The sequence below is a fragment of the Sciurus carolinensis genome, chromosome 4 (assembly GCF_902686445.1).
Source record: "Sciurus carolinensis chromosome 4, mSciCar1.2, whole genome shotgun sequence".
Lineage (NCBI taxonomy): Eukaryota > Metazoa > Chordata > Mammalia > Rodentia > Sciuridae > Sciurus > Sciurus carolinensis.
The window spans coordinates 145,718,193-145,741,669 of NC_062216.1; the positions used below are offsets into that span (position 1 = coordinate 145,718,193).

General features: G+C 37.7%; 1 pseudogene; it reads left to right on the top strand.

Moving 5' to 3' along the window:
* Nucleotides 1-17,695: 17,695 nt before the first annotated feature.
* LOC124982952 (selenide, water dikinase 2-like) lies at nt 17,696-19,236 on the top strand (annotated as a pseudogene).
* Nucleotides 19,237-23,477: the final 4,241 nt, after the last annotated feature.

Below are 23,477 nucleotides of genomic sequence, written 5' to 3' on the forward strand. Positions count from 1 at the left end.
TGTGTCCACATAGTCAGTCCCGCACGTGTGGCTGTGGTCTAATTTCCTCTTCTTTTAAGGACACCATATTCCTCTGTTTTAAGGACACCATATTGGATTAGGGTCCATGCTGAAGATGTTGTTTTGAATTAATTATTCCTTTAAAGATCCTATTTCCAAATACAGTCACCTTCCAAAGCACTGGAGGTAAAGTTTACAACATCTAAATTTTGAGGATGTACAATTCAGACCATAACACTTGGTAAGAGAGTTGTAGCTAAAATGCGTAGCTGTGTTGCTGTGGATGGTATTTCCCAGTCTCCACTGCAGTGAGGGGTGGGTGTGACTACAAGCTCATCAGTGAAATGCAGACTGAAGAGGTGAGTGTCACCCCTGCACTTCTAGCCAATCACAGGTAAAGTTGGAAACAGTCTCCTCCAGGATCCTTTCTTTCCTGCTGCCTAAAAGAGCAAAGAGGGCAACTTTGGAATATAAAGTGGATTATTAAGATGATAGAGCTTATGTCAGCGGGACTTCCTGATTGGCAGTATACAGAGATCTAGAACACCCATTTTGTAATATGATGCATGAGAGAAGAAAATTCCTGTCTTTACTGAACCATTTAATTATTTTGAGCCCTGTATTATTGAAGTTTATTGTACCTTAACTAATATGCATATCAATATGCGTGTACTTGTCTACCTAGTATTTACTGGAGGAAAAGTTGAACATTAATCTTCAATATAAATAGAGTTGTCAGTTTCAAGGCCAAAGGAACTCACAAGATACACATAATGTAAATTACAAATTTAAATTCTACTTTTTTTCTTAATATAGTGACCAATTAAATTATTGAATTAACAAAGTTAATTCAGTGAACAGGTATCATTACTTACGGACCAGACCCAACTCTTTGTCTGACCATAAACGATCAGACAAAACAGCAATGCCATCCTGTGTTTGCCCTTAGATTGTTCAACATTGTATGGTAGAAGCTATAGAAACACAAATTCTACTATGTAAACAAATTCTACCTGTGCCACCTGCTCAAAGGGCAACACATAAGATCTGTTTGGGAAAAGTGTAAAAAGCTACAAATTAGAGATGGAACTTAAGGTGTAAGAGGGCCTGCAACAGATGATTATATGTGGATTTAAAGTAAAGAAATGCTATTTCTGGAAGATCTGGCTATGAAAAATGTAGGAGAAAATTAATTAATAGTATTTGATGAATGTAAATAGTTCCCATGAGTTCAATATTGGCATAGAAGAAAGACCCATGTGAGAGGACTCTTGCTCATTTTTGTCTGTGCTAGATGAAAATTAATAAGAGACAATGGGTTCAAATGTTTTTGTACCCTTTAAAATGGTGAATTTTATGGCTTCTGAATTACATCTCAATTTTAAGTGAGTTCTTATGGAGGGAAGTTAGCATTTGCAGTTAAACATTTTCCTGTACCGTTACATTCCATTCCCAGACATGTGATCAAATGGCATCTGCTGTAAGATCACACTTAAGGGACGACATCCTGCCCCAAAGCTCAGACCTCACTCTAGGCTTTTTTTTTTTCTCACATTGTATCTTTAAGGAAAATTACTAGCAAAAGCCCTCCCCCAGTAGATGTGTTTATTTTCTAAACATGTTTTTGTTTGCTTGCAGATGTTACATTCTTGTTTTAAGACTGGATATATTTTTTCCTTATTTAATTATACTTACTTGGCCACTCCTTGGTATGAAGTATGAGGTGAGAAAACTTATGTAAGAAAATATTTAAAGAGGAAAACACCTTTGCAACATTAGACTACACATCAGCATGTCACTATTTGAATTTCATTCAGGATAGACATGTGGAAAGGCATATGCTTCCTCTACTATGTGGTAAAACACGCTCCACACCCAGGAAGAATCCTTATATGACACATGGCCTGGAATTCTGAATCAAGGCAGCATCTTTCAGTGAGAATGGGAAGGAGAAGAAAATATTCTCATTCTATAATGTGAGCACAAATAACTTGAGATAAGTGAATTAAAAACTGCATTTTTGAACAATTATGATGGATAGATTTCCTTTATTCCACTTGTTTTAAATAACTACTATCTCTAATCTTTAATAACCGTTCTGGCTGACTTTAGTCTTAATTATTTGATTTTTCATACTCAGCATCATCCACCGCGTTGTGAAGAGGACAGTGACTTGTTCAGCTGGGCTCTAGGGCAGCTGTTGTGCAGTCGCTCCCCGATAGTTCAGCAGATGCTTCTGTAGTCAGCACAGTGGGCTCAAATGTAATCAGAAAATGTGATCAGACCCAAGTCAGGCAATGAAACACCAGCTCTGCTGCAGGAAAACCTCCAGAGCTTGGCAAACCCTGGGCTGCTTGGAGGATTTCATCTGCCTTGAAGGCTAGAGCAGAAGCAAGCGCTGTCCTGAGGCTTTTTCTTTGCCTGGAGAAAGTCAGGAGGAGTCATCTCATCAGCAAACCTAACAGGTACCACAGGAACCACTTGACTTGGCATATATAATATTCAAGGAAACCCTTTTTCTCATTTTGTGGAAGAGGAAATAGATCCCCAGAAAGTAAACATCCAAGGTCGTGTTACCAATAAGTGGGCAAAGTGAATTCACATTCTGATGTCCACCTTCTTCCACTCAGTCTCCTACTTTGTTTTTAAAAACCGTTTTGTTGTGGGAACTACCTGAATCCTCACTTGCCACAGTTTGGTTCACAGAGTAGCTTCACAGTGGCAGAACATCAGGGCTCTGAGGTTCAGCCACCTGAGTTTGAATTGAAGCTGCTTCTATTTGTAAACTGTGAGAATGTGGAAATATTACTTAAAATCCTCCTTCCTTCCCTCTCCTTCTCACCTTCCCTCTCCCAACTTCCTCTTCTTCTGAAAAAATAAGAGTTTGATAATACCTACTGCATAGACTTACTTCATGTAAAATACATAGAACAACCCTTAGTATAGTAGATATACAATATGTTACCTACTGTTGGCTGCTAACACAGAATTCATTTTTGTTTAATTAATGTAAGGCTTTAAAGATCAACATTTAATTTTTCAAATAACTTTGTTAGTATGCAGTATTAAACTGCATCATAAAAAGCAGAAACTGGAATCCATTATGTGAGAAACTCTAAAAATTTTAAAGAGAAGTTTAGTGTTCATTGGCCCCAAGTAAAATATCGTGGAACTATAACCACAGAGGCGTGAGGTTAAGACACTGAGCACTTAAGCTTTGATTGTTTTAACCATTTGATCACACAAGCTACTTTTATTTTGAAAACTGTACTGCTCCATGGGATTTAACTTTTGGATAAGATAAGCAATCCTGAATCAATTTTTCCCACTTTGACCGTCTCACAGAATCAGAATTCCAAATCAAAGCAACAGTCAATTCTGTGGTTTTTATGTGTTAACTTTCAGACCTGTTTCCTTGTCCTCATGACTCATCTTTTCCATTGTTAATTAATAATTATGTCCTCCCTCTCCCTTTTATTCTCACCCAAACACCCACATCATATGTGATGGATTTGCACGTGTTCTTCCTGCATCTGAACACTGTCTCATTGCTCCCTCCCTTGTTTAGCTGTGGCTTTCAACCCAGAATATGCGTACCATTCCCCAGAAGCCGCAGCAGACTAGGTCAATGGCACAGTACACATAGCAATGACCAGTCACTTGGTAGCCCTCAACCCCAAAGTCCAAAGGGTCAGCCAAGGACTATCTGTTGACCTTGGCATTTTAGGAATAATTTCAGAAGTTCAAGTATTTCTTCTCATCCTAAAAGTAAAATCAAGTGTTACTAATAATAATTTCAAGATCATGGTGTAAAAGGGGTTTGGGGTTATCCCATCTTATCCCTACATTTTTCTGAACATTAGTAGAAAAGGAGTCAATACTGCAGACTCAGAATTATGTGTGCTGTTATTGTCTCTCCTGTTTCTCTCAGCTATTTCTGTCCTTGAGCATTAAAATGCATCATCTTTCCACTAAGGTCATCATAAAATTTATTATAGTACCACTGTAATATTCAACAACCCATAGAATTTTTAATTTGGTTTGAGATTTAAAGTCACAATAATAAAAGTAACTTTAGGAAATTAATTTGTATTAAATTTTAATGATATTTATAAGCCAGTTGTTCCATCCTGCCTATATACCCAGCCAAAATGTGTCCATGTGTCTATGTATGTGTGCAAGAGTGTTCATGTCCCAAACTGGAGAGGACCCAACTATAGAACTCATAAATAAATTATGATACACAACCCAAGGGAATGCTACACAGCCATGAGAATAAACATACTACAACTCAGCTTCCCCAGATCTCAGAAATGCCCATAACTACTCTAACACCCTCCAAGTGTGAGGGAGGCCAAGGTGCAGTGCAAAGACTGTGACCCCAACCACCTGCTGTTGAAGTGCTTCTCTTGAAAAATTTTATAGAAACAAATGACCACATAACCCAACTGCCAGCTCTTGCTGTTGCCTTGACAGATGCCAGCACACGCTCCATTTGCTCCTCTGCAAACCCACCTCTGCCTTCTCTTTCACCTCCCTGGTTTCCTGTGGCTTCTCCTGGAAGTGAGCTCTTCCTCTCTAATTACCTTCAAAACACTGTGCATACCTATGGTTGGCTCCTTGGTCGGCTGGCATTGTTCCCCCATAGTCAACAACTATCTGTGTGGTACTGTTTGGTTCTCCTTCAGTGCCTTTTCATAGAGTTTCATCTGCCTGCCTCATGGACAGCCCATTTCAGCTTTGCCAGGAACAGCTAGTGAAGTATCTCGGTTTGGTTATCAACCATTGTTAGGGATGACCAACTGAGCACAGTTGGGAGGCGGCCATGGAGCTTTGATGCAACAGAGCTGGCTGTACTTCAAAGCCTTGATGGCTTTCTCTAGCCATTTGCTGTAGTTTTGATACCAGTAAATAGAGTGGAGCCTCTTATGGACACACATGCAACAGCAGTTCTTCTTTTGTCTTCACTGATTACATGGTTCTTGATTCAATTCATCACTTGCCCAGACAGGAACTGTCTTCACTTATTTGTGCTGACTCTTGACCCTATTTTACAGCTTGAAAAAATAGTCAGAACTTTTATTCTCTTTCACCCATAATGTATGTTTGCTTAACAATATGAATATATTCATGCTTGTAAGCAATTAGAATAATTCCCTAAAGAAAATATTCATTTAGTAGATCAAGTTTTGCAGTCTGTGCTGAGGGCCTTTTTCTTTTCAGCCAAAAGAAGTGGTTATTCTAAGTAAACATAAAACTTTTACGTGCAGCACACACATTCTTTTAAATTGCCAGTATGGGATTAAATAACCTGAATCTATTTTATACTAGCGTTCAGAGAATCTTTAGGTTGTCCAGCAGGTTGACAGTGAACACTAAAAGAAGCTTTTCAATTTCTAATTGATTTTCTCTTGTTTAGTGGTGTTGATAAGGACTTGTAGTAAATATCATGGCACTCCTTGATTTAATTCTCATAACAAAACCATCAGGAAGGCATTATTATCCCTGGTTTTGAGGAATTGGACCTCAGACAGGGATACAGAGAGTGTTCACAAGAAATTCCTGGTAGATCTGTGATTCAAACATGAGCCTGCAGATACTAAAGCCAGTGTTCATAACCACATTCTACCCCTCAGAATTACTAGTTCAGGGAGAAAGAGTGGTTATTTTTAACAATTCTCTCAAACCTAGAATAAACCAGAATTATTTTGCTGTCTGAATTTATGGTACATTTGAACTATTGAAAAGGTTAATTTTTCATCTCTGGATCTTGAAAGCAAATTCATTTTATCATACTCAAAATACACTGAATTTGTTTTCATCTGCATTTTTTAGTGAATTTATTTTTATTTCAGCTATCCTCATACCTGCTAGGAAGTTATGCTCCAAGTGTGGTCTTTTGCCTGAGGATCTTCTGAAATGTTTATTAAAACTCACTTTAGCTAGTGTAAAGAAATTTACATTTAAAACTAATAATTAGATTGGGATTTTAAAAAGCACTGAAGTTTTCCTTTGTGATACCGTCCCCATAACTGCTCTCACAATCCAATCATTTTACCTCTGAATATTCCTGCATTAACACAGGGGCTTTGGGGGATATGGCTTCATATCTAAACCATGACACCAATGACAATGAGTGGAAGTCATGCATCTCCCTTTCCTGGCTCTATCATCCATCTACACTCCAGGTAATGGGAGCCTTGTCAACCTGGGTTCCTGCCTAAATATGAGCTGGAACAGAACCCACAGTTGATTCAAATGGATCTAGCAAGAGAGAAGATAAGCAGGATGATAGTTATCCTCCATGAATCATTCTGCATTTATTCTTAGGTATAAAATTATCAATTTTTAGTCAGTCACATTACTGCACAGATAAAGAATAAATTTTTTAGTCTACTTTGAACCTAGGTGTATAGTGATTATTATAACTTCTGATTGTGAAATACAGGTGAGAATTATATCTTACAGCTAATAAGCATCCTTAAAAGACAAGGTTGCTCTTACCTTTTTTTTTGTTGTTGTTTGTTTTCTTCTTTAAGATTCCTGAGAATCACATAGTAGTGTCCAAAGCTTAAGCAACCCTTTTGGCTATGATGTAAATTTTAAGACATAAGCCACGATCATTAGAGCAAGATGATGAATGCATCCTGGACCACTAGTAATTTTTGTACTGCCCTGGATTTATTTTATATAAAAGAGAAATAAATCTTTAAATCACTATTTTTTCAGATCTTTACTCTGTACTCACTCATATATACAAAGCATTATGTCTGCTTGTAATTATTTAGAAGTCAGAACTCTATCATTAACTGTGTCAACTGGGAGCAACATAAGCCATAAATCAGGGCATTTTCCCCATTTGCAAAGAGATGATAGCAGGCACTATGTCTCCAATGTAGGTGAATTAATGCAGGCACTGTAGATTACATGCCTTCTAGAAGTGGAATGTGATGCCCGTGCACATCCCAGCCAGTCTTCTAAAATGATACTCTGCACCTTCTGAACCACTTTGCCAGCTCACCAACTCTCAGGGTCACACTGGTCAGCATCTTGTCAAGATAGATGGAGTTTATGAAGTATGGCTGGCTTCACTCAAAAACAGCTGGAGGAATGAATTTTGTGAACTCACTGAAGACCCATAAGCATGTCATACAGGAATTTCAAACCAGCTGATGAGTACATTTATTTTTTGGTCCTCATTTATTTCTTGCAAATTCATACTGATCAACTGACATATTGCTGTTTCATGCCACTCTTCTAATCATCAGTCGTTTTAGAATCCTGCAGTTGGCAGGAGATTCAGCATTCAGAGGGTTTAACACCTGAGTTTTACATTTGAGGAAAATAAGCCTTAACAGAATTGAGGAATTGGGAGGCACCCTCAGGTGCCCCCACGTTCCATCCATCACTCTTTTTTCTAAACTAGTCTTCCCCAAAGGTTATTTCATATTACTTTCCTCTACTCGAACTTGACTCTTAACTCACTCAGTATTTAGATGAGATTGTTCACATTAACTCTGACTTTTCCTTTCCTGTCCAGAAATTAAAAGAATAAAAAAAATAAAAAGTGACTCATCCTGCTGTGTTCTACTGACCTTCTGAAGTGAGGGCTTCTTTAAGCATTCTCTTCTTGGAGCATTTATTCTCTCTCAACCAGTTACTTCCCTCCTGCTTAGAAGTGTACCTAAGTCTTTCCTATTTTTCTATAATCTACATTTTTTTAATGTAAGAAGAATCTATTGAGCCTTTTAAGCTTTCAAATTCTTCTTCATCTGGGCAGCTTTGTTTAGAGATATTTTTGCAGATCCTTTATTGCCTTATTACTTTTCTATTATTATTATTTTGTGATTCTCTGACACCATTTTCTCCCTACCTCTTTTCTTCTTGTTGTTGTGAAATACACCTGTATCTAAAGGGACTAGCATAGTACTCTGCTTCTGCTGAGTAAATTTTTTGAATGAATTTTTTGTTATGTAAATTTTTTGAATGAATAAATAAAGAAATAGAATAATCTAATAATTATAACCCAATCTGCTTCTCATTAAATATCCTTAGCCAGGGGATAGGACCATGTGTGCAAACATACAAATAAAGGAAGTGCTCAATAGCTTTTGTGTGCTTTATGGGTAGACACTGTATTATCCTAACAGAGACAAGGAGAGATGTGGCCTCTGCTGTCACACAGCAGGTGAGTACCAGAGCAAGGAATGGAGCTCTTGTGTTCCAACTCCAGAGTCTGTTTCTATATCCCTCAATCATGCTGCGTCATCCAGGCCTAACAAGTAGATTTGGTGATACACACACACACACACACACACACAATATGCTCTGCATCCTACCCAAAGGACCATTTTCCCAAAACATCTTCTTTTCTCTCTTCTTGCTGAGTGACTGAAATTTTTGGTATTCAGTCATAATCTTCAGGGAAGGCTTTTGAAAACAAGAAAAAATTTAAAACCACTAATATGCCACATAATGACATAAAGCATAAAATCACATAAAATTCTAAGCAATCATTGACATTGGGACTTGAAATTATTTATCAAAAAAAGTAACCGATCTTTGATAAGACTTGAGGAAACAGAACACGAGACAAGGTGAGTTTTGAGTTGTTAGAAGAGATTGTCTCAAACTGTTGAAAATGGTGGAACGAAAACCTAAGTAAGATGATAATACTGCAGGATATTTGAAGAAAAAGGAAAAGGGAAAGATTTGAAATTTTGACAGAGTAAAAAGAACTCAAATTTGTTACTATCAAAGTATTCTAGGTAGCTCAGCTACCCTCATCTCGCCTGATAGTGACTAATTTTTATTATATTCATTTTATTTTAGCTGGTATATCACACTTTGAGTAATATCATTGGGATCAGTAATTTCTTTCTCTAGCTCTAGCTATCTATTTTAAGATCATAATTCAGACAGACCCTTCTTAACCTGGAAGATTAATCTCCAGTTTTACAGTATGAGTCCAATAGGAGAGCAGTGTTCAATATACAGAATTCTGCTTCAGCAATTACTTTTATTAACATCAAATTTTGCTTTAAAACACATCCTTGAAGGCTCATGTCCTGGATGATAGCCAACCTCTAATTCTTACTGCCTGCCAACAGTTTGCCTTTTAAACTTATAATAAAGAATAATTAGTGTAATTAATTATTTTAAGTAATTTCTTATATATGGACCTCATTTACATGTTTAATAAAGCTATGTGGTGCCATTGGTCATTGCCATCAGTTTTGATTTGATGAGGCTGTCAATGAATTTCCTTCTCTCAGTTGGAGGAAGTTCTACATGTGATTTAAATTTGAATCATCTATTTTTGTTAGCAATTCACTGCTTCTATAAATTATGAATTGAGTAAAGAACTACTGACAATTTAAGCCTGCTTAATCTGGATGACACACATACTGATAGTGGAAAAGTGTTAAGTGAATAGCAGCTAATTCCATGTATTTGGAAGAGTGATCTTGTCAAGCATTTCTCTAATCCATTGGATTTTAAAGCAATTCATAGTTGTGCAAAATTTACTTAGCCTGAGGCAGTGGACCTTCTGGAAATAGTCCTGTGTGTCCATCCTTTCAATAAAACTGAGTGGCAAGATTAAGTCTGGATGGATACTTTCTCAATGTGCATTCTTTTTGGGTGCTAGCAGTTACACTGATTTCAGATGAACTTTAACTTTTATTTTGCAAGGCACTATCATAGAAAGGTAACAGGATATCAAAATATGACTTTTCCTGTCTGGGAAGAGTTTAGGCCAAGGCCCCAAAGTTGAGAAAAAGAAATGTCAAGTACTCCCACAATTAAAGCAAAACGGACATTTATAAAGGAAGTGGGGACAAAAATGGCTCTACCAGCACTGGCTCAGACTATACAAAGAAATATTCAGTAGAAGACAAGTGATAGGAGGGTGACTTAGTGTTGGCAGCTATAACAAATGAGAATAGAGTGAGTGGCTTAAACAATAGACTTTTATATCTCATGATTCAGGAGACTGGAAGTCCAAGATCAGTGGGCCAGCACAGTCAGATTGTTGGTGGAGAGTCCTCTTCCTGAATTCCTGGGTTTGTTTTTACATGTTTTTTTTTTTAAATGAATATTGGTGCCAAAACCCAGGATTGAATCATTCTTCTTCTTTTTAAAAGGGAATTCATTCCCCATCCCACCTTGTCTACACCTTGCAAAAGAATACCTCTAAATACCAAAACATTAGGAATTAGGGCTCCAACCTATGAATTTTCATGTGACACATTCTGCCCCTAACAAAAAGTAAGGTCTGTCTTGAAGTCTGCCTTTCTTGACTTTCTAGGGAATGAGACTCACATAGCCCAGAACATGGGCCCACTAGAACTTGACTACATTAGGAAGAATCAAATTGCCTTTCCACACATGATAATGTCTTTAAAAGCTATGGCAGCTTCTGGAGAGTTTACCCAACAGTAAGGAAGAATAAACTAACTGAATGAATTTAATGTGGGATTTGAGAAATGCAGTTGCATTCTCCTTGAGGCCTAAGGAATCAGCTCAGTGAAGTGGTTCAGCTGAAGTAGCTGGAAACTCTGTGGTTGTCAAACTTCTATATCTGACACAGTGATATTCCTTATTGCAAAGGCCCTGAGATGAGGAAAATTCACTTTTAGAAGCTGCTCTTGGGTTTCAGAAGCCCAGATAAACTATTCCCCAGAATATCAGAACTGGAAAGAGGCATTAGAGATTGGAGAGAAAATTTGGGGTATAACTACAAAATAGTGGGTGTCAAATAATCAGTATTTCTCACTCTGAATATTGTCTGGAAATAAACATGAAACAAACCAAAAACATCACCAGTAGAGTAAATGTTTTTCTCCTATTGCTACCATAACTAATTTAATACAGTCACTAAATACCTCACAGTGCTGAAGGTCAGAGGTCCAGTGGGCTCTTCTGGTTCCTCCAGTTTCATACCTTTGAAATTGTGATGTCCTCAGAGCTGTCTTCCTCTTTCAGGGGGATCTAGAAGAAAATCTCTTTCATTGCTTATTTAGGGTGTTGACAGAATTTAGTGTCTTGAAATTATAAGACTGAAGAACTGATTTAGCAAAGGACCCCTACAGTTACTTTGATTTTATATTTTTAGTTGGGAACATTTGGGCCCCTGTGTTGAGTCCCTTTTCTTAAGTTGTGGGTACATGCATAAGTATGTATATCTGATTTTGCTTACTGATTTAATTTTTAAAATTTTCTCGACTCATAGTCTTTGTTCTGCCAATGGGTCCTAGTAGGCCCAACTTATGAATACTTCCATCCACTTCAACAGATCTCCCTTTCACTCCAACAGATTTTCCTTTCTCCTATAATGATATGGTCATTGAATTTAAATCTCACCACGAATGCAGGCTAGCATCATCTCAAGATCCTTTCCTATTTACACGTGCATAGACCATTTGTCAAATAAAGCCCCGTTCATATTTGCCAGGGATTTGGACTTGCACATATCTTTTGGGGGAGTCACTACTCCAACCACTGTACCCACTGAAGTATTTGAAGGTGATCAGGGGATGATTGTGTGGGCAACTTATTCCCAAATGGTTTAGGGAAAAAAATTCCTTATTTTTAATATACTTGCAATTTTTTGTAAGTTCAAGACAGTTAAACTGTCTAAACTTAGAAAAATTAGAAACAAATTAGAGCTATGTTGCCTAGTGGTGAATAACATAGAAATTAGTGAGATTATCCAGGTTTGAACTCTTCTACTTATTTACCATATGAATTTGGGAAGAACATTTAACCCATCTCAACCTCACTTCCTTTTTTTAAAAAATTGGAATAGTAGTATTTACTTCACAGATTTGTGAGGATTAATTGAGATAACTGTGAAGAGTCTAGCAAAGTATTTAGCTTTTAGTAAACAGTTAAGAAGTAAAAACTATTATTTTTACATATCATCATTATATGCCTCATCGACATCCTTAAAATTATCTAATTTTTTATGCAATAGCAGAAAATAAGAAATGTGCCTTGAAACTAATAAAAATTCTTCAACTTAGCAGGCCAGTAAGACTTGTACTTTCTACACTAGTTTACCAAAACCATATATGCTTGCTCTTCTCTAGTTGCATTTAATTGTGTCTTGCTTTTCAGCATGGAATGTGTGGTATTTGTCCTTTAAATGTCTTGATATAAACATTCAAAGACCTGAAGATTCTCATAATAAAGTCCAGCTTTATTATGGTGGCTAAGTAAATGTCTCTAATATCGGTTGTTGTATCATTTAGGAGCATGCTCAGATACCAGTAATATGGTAAAACCTGAGTTCCTTTAACAAATAGAAACTCATCTGTCTTACATGGAAAGAATAAGTAGTCACTGAATCCTGCTGAGGCAGTTTACTGAGGCCAGCAAGGACCATCAGTGTCATTAGCTTTTGTCCTCCTCTGTATTGCCACATAGTCACAAGATGGTATCAGTGCCTGGAGGTTGCCAGAGCTGTTAGGCAAAAAGAGAAGAGCACACAAAGGGCCACACCAACTGTTAGTGAAAAGAACAGCATTTCTTAGAATCCTGTGTCCTGCATCCCTTCTGTTCATCACCTTCAGAAGAACTGCACATGAGGCTCCAGAGATAAGTCCCTGTGGGGGCTGGAGAGGCAAGGAATGACTTTGCTCTAATTCAGTTCAGAAGTGGGATTGGGATCTGTGGTCCTGATAGGGCAAGGCTTGGTATGTTAGTCAAACTTGTCAAGGTTTCTACTCTCAGGGAAGAATGGGGGGTGGTAAGTGTGTAGGCAATGGATGGCTTCTGTCATAATTTGCCATGGTCACTTGGCCAACCTTCACAGCTGAAATCCCATCCTTTTGAAAATATAATATTGTCACTTTAGTGCCATGACCTGAAAACATCAATCTAAGATACACCAGTAAAATTCTTTCAAATTTGTTTGATCTTAAAGCAATTATAATACATACAGAGAAGTTATTGTGTATTGTTCACATATTGTTCAGATGTGAATATAAAACAGAAATGCATAGAATCCTCTTTTGTTGAGGAGGAGTTAAAAATCTCCTAAATTAGTCCCATCGTGAAACTATAAACTTTTAACTTTGAAAAGAAGGAAGAGTTTTCCATCACGTGAGAGGTGAAATCCAATCAAAGGTTATTGATGGAGACTGTACTTCTTTCTCATAATTGGGGAAAGACTAAAAAGTAGAGTACAAATCCAGAAGTTGCTCATCCTCACAACATATGATGATCACCTAGTCCTGCTCTCAACGAAGATAAGAAAGCACTAAGCCCCAAAGAGAAGAGGCAGGCATGTTGCCAGATGTTGTACAGCTGTTAGGGTGGTGCGACTGGGTCTCAGACCTCCTGACCCTTATCTAGTGTGCTTTTCTCTGTATCCCTCTGAGGCCAAGGCAGTCCAACAATCTGGAAAAAGGAATGTGTGCCGAGCTGTCTTAATTCCTGGTCAGAAAAGAACAGAAAGAAAGCAAGATAAATTCCCAGAAGAAGCTAACCTCCTAGCAATGAAGAGAAGCTGAAGGTTCTGATACCACAGATGAAGAGAGAGAATATTGCTATGAATGTTTGGTTTTATGTAACCAGTGAGTCTTCACAGCCTGGCTGGTTCTCTCCCCTTCTCCCTCTTGCTCTCTTTCTTCTCACTTTGACTTACTCAGCATCTGTTTTCTAACTGGCAAAATCCGGTATAATGTGAACACTTTGGGTACAAACTTGGTTTTAAAATATTTCTAGATTTTATGGGTGTTCACAAACAATCACAAAATTATGGTTCACAATCTACCAGGAATCAACTGTCTCACAATTAGCCCAATGCAGCTAGTTTTTCCTCCAGAGTTAGAATAAATTTCTGATTTCTTAGAACAGCACTAGATGAAGCAGTTGACTTTTGTGTAGGGGCTGTGATTGTCGACAAATGTTTGTCTTTAAACACCTGAAACACAGCTTGTTGTTGTGAGACACTTGCACAATGGGACAAATAAAAACCATGACAGATTTCTAGGTTTAAATAGCAGCATCCAGTCTCTCATTTCAGATTTAATCTAAGGCCTGTGCTCATTGAGTGAAATGGTGAACAGCACTGCTCACACTTAGAATATCACTACTTTTTCAATGCTTAAAACAAATTCTTTAAATGGAATATTTGTAAGTTAAATGCATTACATATGGCAATACCACTAAATGGAAACCAGTGTATAAATGACTACAAAAATACATAATTATAACTCAATAGCTTATAAGTTGCTAAAAGGAACATTGTTTTTTATCTGCAGCAGAAAAGGGCAATAAATACACAAAGGGTTGCTTACAAGTCTATGGTGAAAATAATAATTCATTAAGAGAGAAATGGCCAGAAACATCTTCCCCAACCAAGCATTTTATATGTCTTTTGATCCTTAAAGAAATACAATGTGGCAATTTTTATTATTCCCAATTAACAAAAATGGAAATAACTCAATGACTTCTCCAAGATCCTACAGTTGGTAGGTGATAGAGTCAAGATTTGAACAGAGTTTTGTACAACTCTAAAGTCTATGTAACACAGTTCTCTTATCCACGGCAGCATAGCTAAAAAATCCAATGATAAAATTCTCTTCTTTATGTAGGTTTATGGAAGAAATCTCCCTTCTGGTTTCTAGCCAGGAATTACTCATTGAAGGCATCTGAGCAACTGGTATGTTTAAATTGAAGACCACTCTGAGCAAATCTTATTCTAGCATTCCTGTTGCAACATTTAGCATCAAATTTCTGACCCATATTTAACAAGCTCAAGAATCTATGCTTTTTTAAGTTAAACTTCACTTCTTTCTTTGTATTAGTTATTCTTCTGTTCTGCACTTTGCTCTTGTCATTTTTTTTCTCTCTCTCTTTGTTCACAGTTCCTGGTTCCTAACTCTCTCCAATGAAGGTTATAGAAACTCTAATCTTCCCCCACCTTTCCCTCTTGGAGTTGGCTATAAAGATAATTCTTTATAGAATGACTTGGATATTAGATCATAAGACCTTCATTTCAGAAGGGATCCTATCCCATGCCCTGGAGAAAGGACTGCTGCCCCGAAAGGCCAACAGGAAGTTGGACAGATAGGCCTTGCTTGGTCCTCCTCCTCAGTCTCTTACTGTTTTGTTCAATCACATTTCCACACTGTTGTCCTTGCTTCAGTCATACCTATGCAATGAGGTCTCTGTAAAAACTTCAAAGAACAGTGTCAGAGAGCTTTTATATAGCTGTACACATGGAAGCTTGTGGGAAGATGAACATAGATTCACCTGCATTCCAGGAAGATTGTGCAGCTGGACATGGGGACAGAAGCTCCTGAGCTTGAGACTCTTCCAGACTTCAGCTGACATATTTCTTCATCTGACTGTTTAACTGAATCCTTTAATATGTTGTTTATAGTAAACTAGTGAATGTAAGTAAATGTATCCCTGAATTCTATGAGTCACTCTAGTAAATAAATGAAGCCTAAAGCTGGGGTGTGGAAACCCCAATTTGTAGTCAGTCAGTCAGAAGTTCCTGAGGCCTGGAATTGTGACTAGTGTCTGGATGAGGATCATCTTGTGGCACTGAGCACTCAACCTGTGTGATTTGAGGTTGTCTCCAGGTAGGTAGGATTTAAATTGAATTGGAGGCTTCCCAGCTGATATCCACTGCATAATTCTGACATTTTGGACTCACAGAAGTGTTCTGTATTGTGAGTGTATAGTAGGAGAGACCAAGTTTGAGTTGCATTTTTCCTCTATATCATCAGAGTTCAATTTTCACACATTTCATGTTAGTTGATTTTATGTTAGTTTACTTTATTGCACAGTTATAGAATAACTGCTTTAAATCTTATCCATAACAAGGCATAATATGAAGAATGAAATAAAAACCCAAATAGATTATCCATAGAACATGAACTTAAAGAATGAGGGATTAATTTAAAATGAAACTCATATACTATGAAAATGTATATAATTTAGTTATACTGTTTTCTTCATTGTTAATATCTAGATTAACCTGCTACGCATGAGGAGTGGGAGAACAAGGAAAGAAGGAATGGATCTTCATTTATTATTTTTATGACTAGTCGTTTATGTTATGAGTCAGGTATTATGCAAAGTCTGAAGGTGAAAGTATGACTAAGACATCTTCCCACACATCATAAAAACACATGGATCCTCCTCATTCATGGGTTCTGTGTGGATGGAATCAACTAACTGTGGTTCAGAAATATTACATTGTTGCTTACATACATGAATAGTTAGACCTAAAATTAGTTGTGTCTATACACACCAGATACAGTCTTTTTTTCTTGTCATTGTTCCACAAAAAATGTAGTATAATAAAGTTACACAGCATTTGCTTTGGATTAGGTACTATAGGTAACCTAGAGATGTTTTAGAGTATGTAGGAGGAGGGACTTGAACATCTGTGGATTTTGGCACCTGCAGGGATTCCTAGAAGCAGTCCCCTACAGACACCAGGGGATAACTGTATATGATTTTTGTTTGTCAACTATGTATAAAAACTAAAAATAAATTTTATAAAGCCATATCCCCTATCCTTATAGATAATTGCTGTAAAAAGTGATTAGTGCTGTAATGGAGATAAATAAAAGACATTCTGAGATTAATGCAGTAAAAGGACTGAAAGTTTAACTTTTGATGTCAAGCAGACCTGGATTTAAGGTAATTGTTAACTATATTCTTTTACCTTGCATTGTAAAAATATTACTACATGCTGGGTGACTTAAAACAGCAGAAATATATTCTTTTACAGCTCTTGAGGCTAAAAATCTGAAATCAACTGTTACATAGTTGGTTCCTTCTGGTGGTTCTGAGAGAGAATCTGTCCCATGCTTCCCTCTTCATTGCTGGTGGCTTTGGCAATTCTTGGATTATAAATGCATTCATTGCTCCAATCTCTAATTCTGTCATTTCACAGCCTCATTTCTTTATGTCTTTGTCTTCATACAGTCTTCTTATAAAGACACTAGTCATTGGATTTAGGACCCACCAATTCACTATGACCTCATCTCAGACTATTACATTGCTACTTCCAAATAAGGTCACATTCTGAATATCTAAGTAGACATGAATTTTGGGGTACACTATTCAACCCAGGTCATTCACTTATTAGTGACTTAGATGAATTTAAATAAGAACCTAATTTATCTTCATTAAATGGAGATGAGAATAGTAGCTATCCTTTAAATTGTTGAAATATTTCAGTAAAGCAAAAACAGTATTCAGCATAGTGCTTGGCACATTAATAATTGCTGAATAAATGCTAATTTGTAGTAGTTCTGAGTGCTATAGTTCAGTTCTTTCTTACAAGGACAATGTTTTGTTGAATGGTATTTGGGAAGTGTCCCAATTTTATTTATCAAAGTCTACAATACCTATCTAGCAGAATGGTTTAGAATACTTCTAAAACTTTGCAGAGGAGAACTGTTGCACACTAGCAAAAATTCTCTGTGAAGTATTGATGTGCCAAGTGTTTTCTAATCATAAGGATGTGAAGATCATTTTCCCAAAAATGTGCACATGGAAATTTGTCACTTAAATTTGATCTATAGAGGAAGGTAATATACATATGAATCTGTGAAGCACAGGAGAATCTCTGAGGATAAAGTTTGATTATTATTTCCTATTAACATGAGTAGATAATAAAGGTGCCCTCTCCTCTCTCTCCCCTCCCTGACAGACAGGTGCAATGGCAGGAGCCATAGAGGCCAAGCAAGAGATGATACCGGTGTCAGAAGTTTCCTCTTGCCCTGGGGGCTTTCTGAACAAAGGCTTCTATAAATCCTGGTCCTTTAAGCTCCTTGTATTGGGACTCAGCCCCAGCTGGCAGCTGATAGGCTTCTGAGGTATGAAGGGCTGAATCTGCAAGGTCCCCCAGGATATGCAGCTCAAACTCCTGGTGGGACTGACGGGGCTGCAATCACAGTCCAGAAGGGCCTGGGTCTCAGCTGAGGCTGAAAATTGGTGATTCCATAAGCTGACCTGTCAATTCCAATAGCCCTAGCTGGCCCTGGCCCAGCCTTTCCAGCCCTGGGCATTGGGTTGAACTCTTATGTCATTCCTCTGAGGCACGGGGCCTGCCGCTGGTGCAGATCACCAACTTCTTTTACCCCTTGGTGAAAGGTACTTACAAGATGGGGCACAATGCTTGTGCAAACATGCCAAGACCTCTAGACCATGAGCATTACTGAAAGTGAAGAAGTGTTAATGTTACTCAGTTGTCAGCCAGCGTGAGTGAGGAGGAATGAGAAGAAGCAATGCTACTCACCCCAAGGCTTTTGGGATGCTGCTGAGCAAGGAGGGACTGCAATGATTGGTGGACACACAGGTCAACAATGGATTATCATTGGCGGAGTTGCCACTGTGGTATTTTGGCCAGAAGTCAATGTCCAACAGCGCTGTTGTTCATGATGTCCTTGTGTTAACCAAACACTTGGGAACTCAAGTTGCTGTCAGTGCCCACCAGTGGCTTGATAATCCTGAAAGATGGAATAAGAAAAAGAGGGTGGTCTCCAAAGAAAAGGTAAGCTGGTCTATCAGGAAACTATGATCGGTATAGCTATCCTAAACAGAACTGTCACTAGATTAATGCATGGCTTCATGCCTGTGCAGCCACAGATATGGCTATCCTCCTGTCTCAGTCTCCGAAGCCTCTGGGATTATAGGTGTGCACCATTGTAACCAGCTAAAAGTAACACTTTGAAGTTTGAGGAAATGTGTATACATCTATTAGATGGATAAAGAGCAGAAAAATACATTTCTCCTTTCCAAAGCAGGATGAGGGATTTTTCTTTGTACTGGGTTAATTTTTTTTTTTTTTGCATAGGGAATAAGATTATTTATTAAAATTACAAGAGAAAAAATAGTAAATTGCAAAAATAAAATAATTAGATCAGAAGCAGTGAATTTTGATCAATACTCCTGATAAATCTACATAGTTAAAACAGATCTATAAAACAATGTCAAACTCTTTATTAGATTTTTCTGAAGTACTGGCTCTTTCCTACTCTGGACAAGAACTGAGCAGCTTGTCCAGTGACCAGGAAAGGAAAGTCTGCAACCATCTGACTTTGTCTCTGTTAATGATGTCTCTCACCCTCTCACCCCATTAAGGACTGGGAAAGAGGGAGCAAGCCCAGAGCTAAGGCCTTGGTGGTCATTAAGATGTTGAAACTTGTGCTGAATATTTCTGGTGATTCAATCAATAAAGAACAATTTCTAACTGAATAAATAAAATGCGCTTTGTAGGAAAAATAACTTGATCTTTAAAAACTGTACAACTTTCTTCAACTACTCTGGTGAACTTTAATTGACTGAAACAATGACTATTTTAGCCATTGTGATGAAGTTAATACCATGGTACTTCCCTTAGAGAAAAAGTTACAAAGCAAAAAACAAAAACAAAAACAAAGTAAGATAACTCCTAAGTAAATCCATAATATCTGGAAACAATAATTATTGTGAGAGGGGGAAAACAAAGTCAAAAGGGTCATGAACGTGGAGTCAGATGTACTCCTTTATACTGGTTGATCAGAGAAGGCCTTTTGTGGGGAATGTGATACTACAGGAATATCAAGAATGGAGTAAAGGAGCTGGCTCTCCACCTATCTGGGGAAGAGCATTTCTGGAAAAGGAAATAACAAGATCAAATACTCTGAGATGAGACTGCACTTAGACTGTTCTAGAAATGTCAAGGTCCTGGAATCTGGTGAGCTGGGGAGGCTAGGGTAGGGATGAGTGGAGAGGGCTGAAGGAAATCCCATTAGAAATAATCAGGGACTAATGAAAGGTGCCTTGTACTATGTGGTGGGGGCTTCCACTGTTGTGTTTACTATGATGGGAAGTAACTGGAAGGTTGAGAGTGGTTTGCTTTTAAAATTTTCACTGGATATATAATATCCACTGAATTTACATTATCAAAGAATAATTATAACAATAATATAGGGCACTATGTATGCCATAACCTAAATACTACAATGAGAAATAAAGAGGTGGAAAAAATGGCCATAGGTTGAATGTGTCAGACTACAAAACAAAAAAAGAACCAGGACAGAATTAAGTAAATCAGAAAAATTATTAAAATAGATTAAAATTTGAAAAATATGATGTTAAGATTAAAAGAAGTGTAAGATTTGGAAACCAAAACTACTTTGATTCATTTGGTTAAGTTTTGTTTTATGCTACTATTTAATGAGCACTCACTGGTTTTTGACAGTCTGTTCAGAGAATGATCATATTTAAAGAGAGAAGAATTATAGGTTTATTTCACAAACAGATTATGAAATATTGTTAGCAATTTGAAAGAAGATCAAACAGGTTCAGAGAGGTAAGGAAGTTACTTGAAGTTACACATTATTAAGCAGCAGAGCCAATATTTTCATCAAGATTTTTCTTACTCCAAAGTCTATGCTTTTGACTTCTATTAACCACCTTAAAATTTTTTCTTCAGCATTTTTTTCCCTAAGAAGTATGTGACTTATGAGCTAGATATATTGTCCTCCTGCCATGTAAACTGCCCAAGGCTCTTATCTGCCTCATGTAGCTGCAGTGCCTAGCACCTTAGCTCAGTCTGTTATAGGACTTCACTTCCTTCCTTTGTGGACTTTGCTCAGGACAGGGAACTTGATACGCTCAGGAGGACCCTGTCTGTATGGAGCAGTCTTGTTCCTGCAGTGATGATACAGGTCTCTTCAGGGAAATCATTATATTTAAAGAAGACAGCCTTGGCCTAAAGACCCAGTAAAGGAAAACAAACACAGAGTTACTACACAATCAGGATTTTTAGCACAATCCTTTGCACTAGCAGTCTACACACACAGTCTCAGTTACATAAGTCTCTCTTGGCTCTCACCTCTCCATCTGTGCCTTCATTATTAACTTAGCTGCCTGAAATTTACAAAGGATATTGACACTTCTCTTCACCTTTTCTTCTTACAATTTTTCAACATCCATAATTAACTTCTATGTTTATGACTCACCACATACTCTGGGTCCCTTTCCTTGCAGTATCTACCTTCCCCCTTGGCTCATTCAAATGGCTGTCTACACTTCTACATCTTCAATTCTGAGATTTCTCTTTCTGCATGGGCTCTCCTATTTCTCACCTCTTCTCTACCAAGGAGTAAATTTGGTTTTACTTTTATTATAACCTCCCCTACCTTCCAACTTATTTATTATTGGCTACCAATTTACAAACATCTCAGCCTCATTAATTTATTTATTATTACATGTCCTTTCAACAAACTGGTATGAACCTTTGCCTTGATCCTTCAAATCACTTGGATCACAACAAATCTTGATCTGCTCCATTTCCCCCAAATTTCTAAATTTATCATATTTGTGGCATGTATTAGTCTCTGGGCTTGATGCTTAGCACTTCATTTAGGGATATAAACCTATTTTCCCTTTTAGGTCATAGGCTAAGTTTTCCCTTAGTCTGTGTTGCCTATAGACATCTGGATAAATATTCTTCCTGGAGTTGCTTAATCCTGAATCCTATCTTTCCACAACCTTTTAGGTTCAGATGCTGTTGATTCCTCATCTGCCCTAATTTGTAAAATCTAGATAGCTACCTAGACTAGCAGAATCCCAGAGCTTGTCACGTCAAGTATATATATTTACTAACCTTTTTCTTTCTTTTGGCTCTCTTGACTATTTAGTGTTATATACTCTGTTAATCCCTAAATCTGATTTTCTTTCTATAATCCCTACTGATTTTATTCCCTAATACCTTTTCATGATTTCTAAATACTATTAATTTTGCGTTTTATGTTGTTTGGGAGTCATCGAAAGCTTTAATTTTTCAGACACAATGAAATGTCTAATTCTTTTCATCATCCTTATTGTTTTCTTTTTTTTTTTTCTTATTGGTTTCTAAACCACTCTTTTAGTCGCAGTTAAAAGACGAAAAAGAAAAAAAAAAAAAAAAAGAAAACAATGGCTTTTCTAAGACCCTTCTCAAGCCCCTGAATCCCTAAAAGTGAGAACCTATTTTACATGTACCCTAGAGTTGTTTACCTTATAAGAGACTTTTCAATATTTACTCTTTCAAACATGTTACTCTTTCAAAGATACTCTCTCTTGCTCTCACTCTTGCTCCCGCTAGTCCCCTCCAACTCAAGTATTTTGGCTATCATAACATAAATAAACTTTTCCAAGGAAAAATAAAATTTATCACAAAGATATAGTTAGATCATGGTACCAACAAGCCTGAGATGCAGATTTAAAATTTCATGGGAACCAAGGAAATCCCAGAGGGAATTAAAAAACGACTTATTTGATAGCAAGAACAGCTTGGCATTCCAATCTTGACTTTTTTTGGTGAATTCATCTATTTCTAGTCTCTTGTCACGCTCTCTACTATTCAGTTTCTAAGGAGAGAGCACCTAAGTGATTTGACTTGGGTTATAGAAGTTGCTTGTTGACTAAGGAGAAGAAAGACCTCCAAGGACTGACTATCAAACTGTAACTGACAGAGAACCAATACTCCCCAGGAGGTAACTGGGTGTCATGAAGAAGGAAAAATTAATGTCCCGTGATCAAAACACAGCAACAATCCACCGTACATCCTGTGTCTGAGAAAGAATTGGTGCTCTCTTTCCCAAACTTTTTCAATTTTCCCACAGTCTTTTTGACTCATTCTCTCATAGAACTTTTTTTCCATAACATTCTCTAATATATTCCTCCTTCAAATCTCAGGTTCTTTAGTTCTCTCTCTTTCCAGTTGAAAACTGGAAATACTATTGCTGGGGTCTTTTTTGTATCTCCTCAAAATCACTTTGTCTTTTTCCTTTATTTATCAATCATAATCTATCTAATTGATTTTAAATTTTTGTTGATACTGTTGTGTGAAAAATATTGGCCCATTTAATCTCCTTTTTCTTTACCCACTTTGAGCTGTCTTGTACTATTACAATAAGAATCCAAGATGGGACTTGCAGGGGAATCCAAGATGGCAGACTAGAGGGAGGCTGCGTTCCTTGTCACTCCGTAATTCCGGTTTCAAGCAGAGGATATCTGTTTCTTGATTGCTCACTGTCAGGCACCTATCATCTGCCATTTGCCTGCCTCTCACCTGTCCATCCCCTGCCTTACACCTATCCATCACCCAACGCACGAGGTTCACCTCCTGATCATCTGACAATAGTCAGCAAACTGATCGCTGACCGCCAGTGGAGCACCAGCTGCCTGCTGTTGCCTGGAAGTTCTCTGTTACAGTACCTGCAGGTTTGATTACATGTGGCTGCCGCCATTTTGAGACAATAGCCAGGCCCCGTAGGACCCCTGGCCAGACTGACTGAGCCCCGTCTCCAGGATCCCTCAGCCCGACCGATCACTCCCTGCCTCTGGGGACCTCACATCGATGGACTGCTCCAGGCCACAGGACCCCCAGATCAACTGACTGCGCCCTATCACGAGGACCCCAGAACGTCTGATTGCAAGCAGCCTCCAGGATCCCACAACCACACCGA